Consider the following 7,257-nt stretch of genomic DNA (forward strand, 5'->3'; position numbering starts at 1 on the left):
CTTTGTTTTCAAAATAAGGGTGCGGCTTATATTCCGAAAAATACAGTAGCTGCCTTATGTGAAAACATATGACGATAGGTGGGAGTATCATGGCTAGTGAGGAACGAAAGATTTTGCATATAGAGGGCAGTACAACTCAGTAACAGCTATTCTGTGAGTAGAGGTAAGATATATCAGAATTTACAGATTTTTTCAAAGTAAATTGTTTTCATCATACATAAACACAAGTACATTAAAAAAGAAAGAAAACAATATTCGCTAATATATGTATACATATAATATAACCTACAATTTATTTATTGTACATGTAGATGCACACGCCAACAAATAAGTGAACGAGCCAACAAAGTTCTAATATAACAATATAAAATTATACCATTTGTACAAAAGGTATCATTTTAAAGTGAAAATGTCTGCAGTTATAGCTCCCAAAAGTATTGGGAATATTCCGTCTATAAGACATAATCAAAACAACAGATACAGAGCTAATCAGCATGTAACCAAAAAAAAAAAGAGGATTGGGATCTGGGTGCGCTAGAATCAGAACGTCCCAGATCCCACTATTACTCACCATCTATAGCCGGTTGTGGGTATGATAGTTATCCCTAAAATAACCATAAAAATAGAAATAAGATATTAAACCTGTGATGGATTTGTTATCATATATTTATTTTAATATAAACTTTTCTTTAGATTAAATTTATATAATGTTAAATATGTTTTGTGAAACTCCTGCCTATTCTCTAAGGTTGTAGAAGATTCTCGAGTATAAGAATCAACAATATATGTGTGTGTGTGTACGTAAACGCCAGTGTTAGCGTCAGTATTGTTACGTAAAGCTGAAAATTCTAGAAACTCTTCACACGCCTATAAATATAGCCAACATGATGCCCCAAAAAAAGAGTATCTATTATTAGTTTGCTATAGTCAGTGTGCTATAAACTTCAGAATCTATAAATGTGATTGTTATAATGCTTATCAATCATTTAACTTCAGTGGATGTTCATCAGACATTAGTATTTTTACGAAACCTTATATAACTTCATGGTGAAAACTTAGCGTGTGCAACTGGTGAATAATGAAAGACAAAGCTATCAAGCTCCCCAATAAGCAAATCGTACCTACATCAACTCGTAATTAACTTGTTCATCGTGAACCCTCGATAAGATATCAAGGAAGTTCCAGAATAGAAAGAGGACTTTATATTGCTTGTAAGTTTGTAAAATTTTTTATATATAAATCATTGTGTGTAATAACTATTTGTAATAACTGTATTGTAAATTGTATTATTGTTTATATATTCAAATATATTTGTATTAAAAAGAAAGAAAACTGTGTGTATCAATCTTGTTGGCAAATATCATAAACTGACTATATGTTGGTATTTATTTAACTACTAAATCAAAATTACAATGTAATTCAGTTTTAGGCTATTAGAAATTGTAATACGTAACAAACCACACTTACTTTTAATCATAGATCATCCAACCTTTTTATAGATAATAATAAAAACGTTAACTGAAATATTATCTGAAGTATTACTGCTTATACTGTATTGAATAGTTATTAATATCTTGCAGTGGTAAAGTGTCAATATTATTATTACTTGAAATGTACAGTGAGGTTGTATATTTCATAATTTAATATCGGAGTAAATATACTAAGGACAAGATTGGATGATCTATGATAGAAATTAAGGGTGGTTTAATATCTTATTTCTATTTTTATGGGCTTTTTTAGGGATAACTATCATACCCACAACTGGCTATAGATGGTGAGTGATAGTGGGATATGGGACGTTGTGAGTTTTAGCACCCAGATCCTAATCCCCCATTTTTTTGGTTACATGCTGACTAGCTCTGCATCTATTGTTTTGATTAAGTCTGATAGACAGAATATCCCCAATGCTTTTGGGAGCTATAACTGCAGACATTTTCACTTTAAAATAATACCTTTTGTACTTTTGTTTAAATGGTATAGTTTTATATTGTTATATTAGAACGTTTTTGGTGTGTTCACTTACTTGTTGGTGCATACATCTACATGTGCAATAAATAAATTGTAGGTTATATTATAATTTCGTCAGAGCTATACAGTGCTAAGTGATCACCTGTAAGCTTTTGATGTAATACAGTTTATTTGAAAATTGTATACATACATATATATATATATATATATATACACATACACATGCTTGCACATATACTATACATTTGTGTGTGTGTTTTCAGGAATCATGGGTAGCAGCTACTTTTTTGGACTATTTTGAACAGGTCTCATGGATCTTTGAACTAGATATTATAATCAAAGCTAAATAACACAGCCACATAACTATTCAAATGTAAAGAAATATCAGCGATATAAACTTTCAGGCTGCTCACTATAGAAACATTAAGATAAAAATTCTCTGGTAACAAGAGAATGATGAACAAGCCTCATGAACTGGCACCTCATTAATTTTTGGTGTTATGGTTTTCCTTTTTTCTAACTGTTTAGGGTATGCCAGCATTAGAATTTCAGTAAATGAATCACATTATAATCTGGTTAATGGTATGAAAGGAATATGAAACTCATTGTGTCTTCAGAGCTTCCATAAAAATTTGTTGCTAATAATGCCATGTGGATAAACTGGTGCTGAGATTCTGTAGTTTTTTTTTCTTCAAGTTCACTCTGGGTGTCTTTTCTTAAGAAAGCTTTCAATTGCTTTTTGTTTATATCAAGCATGGTTTCAATTAAGAAACATTTGGCTAGTTTCAAGGTAACTTTGGTCTATAAACACTGTAGATATCTCGCAACACTGATAAATATACTGAAGATGACACAATAACTGTTCAAACCCTTAGTGTCCTGAGCTGTAGGATTTTACTATTCAGTTTCAGTTACATGCTTCAAAATGTTTTATTTACAAGTTTATTGTTTATAAATGCACATGTAAAAGTTTTAAACCAATTTCAAAACTGCTGCCGTTTCATTTAAATCTATTTTCACATATTTATCTTACTGAAACTTTCAAGCATTCAACATTAGATGTATTATTTACCTTTTCATTGGCAAGCCATGCAACTGAATATTTTGCCTTATCCATCAATGTTCATGTGCTTAAGATTTTTCACACTTCTCACTTTTATGGAAAAGCAGTCTTATATTTTTGTCAATCTCTTTTTACATAAAGAAGCAAGATCTATCCCTAAAAAAGTTGTCTCCTGGTAACTTATTTTAACATGGCTTATAAAAAAAAACTAGTGGACTTACCCCTCAAAAAATGACAGGTTGGAGTTTTGTAAAAACCCTCTTTGAGCCCCGACCTTCCTTCAATGAGATTTGATCACCAAATTTCCCCTTCATCAGAAATGAAAAACAAACACACAATGAGAAAATAAAAATAGAGGGTGACCCAAAATTAAGTATAGTTGATAATATATTTAAAGTTATTAAATTAAAATTAAAGGATACAGTTAATAATTGATAATGTATTAACACATTACACAGAACTATGGGAAAGTGAATCCTAATTTAATAATATATATATATATTTAGAATGGATTGTCAAATTTCATTTAAAAACACTACTGTGCTTCTTCCATTCACTTGTGTGCCATTGCATCAAATATATAAATTCTACTCCTTACATAAGTGGAGGTGCTTTTGAACAAATATTTTAACTAAAAATCACCTGTGCAACTTAATATCATACTTGTACCTCTTTACATTGTATGCAAGGTACTCCTTTGACATGTTTTCCAGCCGGAAAAAAAAAATAATTTTTGAGGTGCTATTTAAGGATATTTTGAAAAATATACTAAGAAAAATTAAGAAAACCATTCAGTTCAACAAATGGCTGACACTTGTAAAAAAAAACAAACAATAAAGATATTTTGAAACAAAGTAATTGTTGGTAATAGATAAGATTATTAAAATACATTTACTGTATAAAGACCATAATTATTTTTCCTTACCTGATAAGACAGATTAGTTACCATCTGTTTGGAGATGTAGATGATTATGTCTTAATGTAACACTTGGTGATTTTCTGAAATTTTTCTATCTAAAAATATCAATCTTTTGTAAATGATTTCCTACTCCATCTAAACCAATGTAATCACCAGATATTTCCAGCAAGGTCAAAGTCAACATCACAAAATGACCAGAATTTGTTTTATTTTAGGGGTGTTTTGGGAGAACTTAAAAAGTTACACATCTCCTGGAGATATTGCACTTGGTTTCTTTCAGCTAGAATAATATACAACTACAACTCACAGTAATGCAATCAAAACAGATTAGATAATCAAGTCTTTCAGATGCACATTTCAACCAAATCAACACTGTGAACATCAAATGTAGATGAATAACTGTGAATAGTATAAAAAAAGAAATACAATGATAGTGCAGGTACTGTTGTTGCTAAAATTCAGTATCATAAAACAAATTCATTATTACTTATCACTTTCAGTACAATAAAGTTCAGTTGATAATACTGATAGTGTGAGAGAATACTATAAATAATATATACAAAACACCTTTATCTGTGGATGCTTGGATTTAGATAACTATTACATTTTGTAGAGAACTAATGAAAACAATTTAGTACCATTCAATAATGTTGGCAAAGAGAACAAAAACACACAATTTGAACAATAAAAACTTGTAAGGAAATACCTGTGGCAATACTCAAATAGGATGTTTTGTCATACCAAAGTTTCCACAAATACAAACATAAAGACCTGTTTTTACATATTATGAAGGATGTAAAGACTGTGCAAAATGAATATGCATTCTCTGTCAAAAAAATATAAAACCCAAACGTTATCTAAGGAAAGAGGGTTGCAACAAAAACTGTCACAGAAACATATTTTATTGTAACAAATGAAGAGAAAAATAAATGCAGTGAAAAGATCTTTATTATCAAACTCTTCAATTCAAATGATAATACATAATGCAATAATCATAAGTTCATGTACATATATTTGAAACCCAGAATGTGAAAGAAAATATGGCTATATATGCAAAAACAATGCATATCAAAAACTACTGTAATCTTCTAATCCAATTTTGTTTTTTAATTCTGAGATTACACCATGACACTAATACAATCAGAATGAACAGTAGAAAGAGCATTTTTAATAATTTTATAAAAGTAAACATATATTAATATTGTTACAGCCATAGTTCAGACTATTACTTGATAATACCAATATGAAATGGTACACATACTATACATTCATCTAGTTCAACTATAGTGACTAATTATCTAAGAAATTCAGATTTACAGGACTTCCAGAATAAAATAAAAAGTCAGACCAGTATGTATTTGCACAAATAATTTTACTAGTATTACAAGTTGGAGTAGCGTTTAAATTAACTTACAATTTATGACATTTTAAATTAACTTCTGTTAGACCTGCATAATTTTTGGTAATTTTTATAGCATATTTCTGCCATGATTAAATGTACTAATTTAACAATATAACTACTGTAAAAAAAAACAAAATATAGCATGAAAATTGCTAGTTTACAAAAAAAAAACATTCACTGAATTAGAAACTTACTTTCAGTTTTAAATAATACTCTGAATAATCATATGTCAAGGTTTCTTTCTCATTAACAAACAATGTTTGACAGTGTCAAAAGTACCCTTTCTACGCATGAACCTATTCAAAATTTTCTTAATTGCTTGATAACTACAAACTGTTGCCCTGTTCTACAGGGCTAAACTTGTGTAACATCCTTTATAGATAGCCCCTTACAAAAAGTCATACTTCAAAATTTTCAAAGAGTTGACAACCCCGACAACATGCATACTTGTAAAACATACAAATGTTGAAGTTGTTTCACTAAATAAAAAAAATTTAACTTTAAATGAATGACCATAAAGTCATAGTAGTACCTTCTTCCTGATGAAGTTCTGTATACAAAATGTTGAGCTAAGAAATAAGATTAAATTTTCTGGAGTTCCTGGTCATTCATTTGAAGTTATGTCTGAATTACTCCAACAATATTTAAAAAAAAAATTGTATTACCTGGAAAATAAAAAGAGAAAAGTCACACATGTTAAGTATGTGTAAAGGCCACATTTTCCATAATGCTACCCTACATTATAAAAAGTGAAAAATAAGACCAGGCACAAGTTTGTACAAGTTGACACAGTTAATTTTATAAAAAGCAACAATAAAATAAAGAACATGCCCTGATCATATTTTCCTCTAACTTGTTTTGTTTTTCAAAATTAGTTCCACAAAAACACAGAAATATGATTCAAAAGTAATTTGAACTGTTCATCAGAAATGCATTTTAATTAAAATATTGTCTTGAGGAATCATGTTTTATACCTACCTCTTAAACACACACACAAAATGAAAATCTTGTCTGTCTTTAAGCTGTCAATGTTAAATACACATCACACTCATACTTGAAACATTATAAAAACAAAATTACGTAGAAACAAATCATAAAATGCTAGATCTTGATAATACATAATATATATTTCAAATTAGTGGTTCTCAAAACTTAATTGAGAACCACACTAGTCCATGATTACTTGTATTCCCATCTGTCTAACAGCACACTTATCTTCTTTGGACTTTAGGAACTCCATAAATGATACCATAATGAGAACCAATAGGTTTCATTTTACAATATTCATAACAAGTCAATAAATTATCCTTTTTTTGATTTTAATAAATATTTTGTAATTTACCTTCTGTAGTTTTAAGTTGTTTCAGAAATTTAGTACTAACATTTACAGTTTCTTTAATTCTATTAACATAATAAATTTTATATAAGATAGCCACACTCTTTCCTTTATCAGGTTTTATAATGGCTATACCTTAGTGTTTAACTTTTTTTTAATGTGCTATCTTTTTCTTACATATATATATATATATATATATTGGTAGGCTTTCTTACAGAGTAGTAATCATTAAAAAATGTTAAAGTAGTGCCACTTAATTGAGTTCTTATGTTGTTAAAACATTCACTGCCCTCCCACCAAATATTCTTCTTAGAAAGTTACATAAAAACTCAAATAAGTGGTACTGCATTAATAAATCTGCAAAACTAGATAAAGATCCAAATAAAACTAGACAAGGTAAATTAAAATATAATCATGAACTTGTGGGGTTTCTGGTTGTTAGAACCACTAATTAGAAAAGAATAACCTATAAAAAAAAATATATATATATATATATGCATTTATATTGGCACAAGAAAGTGCTCTATTTTTTTTTTTTTTTTTTTTTATTGTTTTCACTCCAATGTAAG

At 28.9% G+C, this 7,257-nt stretch overlaps 1 long non-coding RNA gene across 1 annotated transcript in view; it reads right to left on the reverse strand.

The window, feature by feature from the left end:
- Positions 1–3,331, reverse strand: part of LOC111088230 — a 67,940-nt gene extending 64,609 nt beyond the window's left edge. The window contains exon 1 of the long non-coding RNA XR_002612823.1: positions 3,253–3,331. This is a non-coding gene — a long non-coding RNA (uncharacterized LOC111088230). The remainder of the gene's footprint in view (positions 1–3,252) is intronic.
- Between the last annotated feature and the right edge of the window lie 3,926 nt (positions 3,332–7,257).

The sequence above is a fragment of the Limulus polyphemus genome, unplaced genomic scaffold (assembly GCF_000517525.1).
Source record: "Limulus polyphemus unplaced genomic scaffold, Limulus_polyphemus-2.1.2 Scaffold3373, whole genome shotgun sequence".
In the NCBI taxonomy this organism is placed as follows: Eukaryota; Metazoa; Arthropoda; class Merostomata; order Xiphosura; family Limulidae; genus Limulus; species Limulus polyphemus.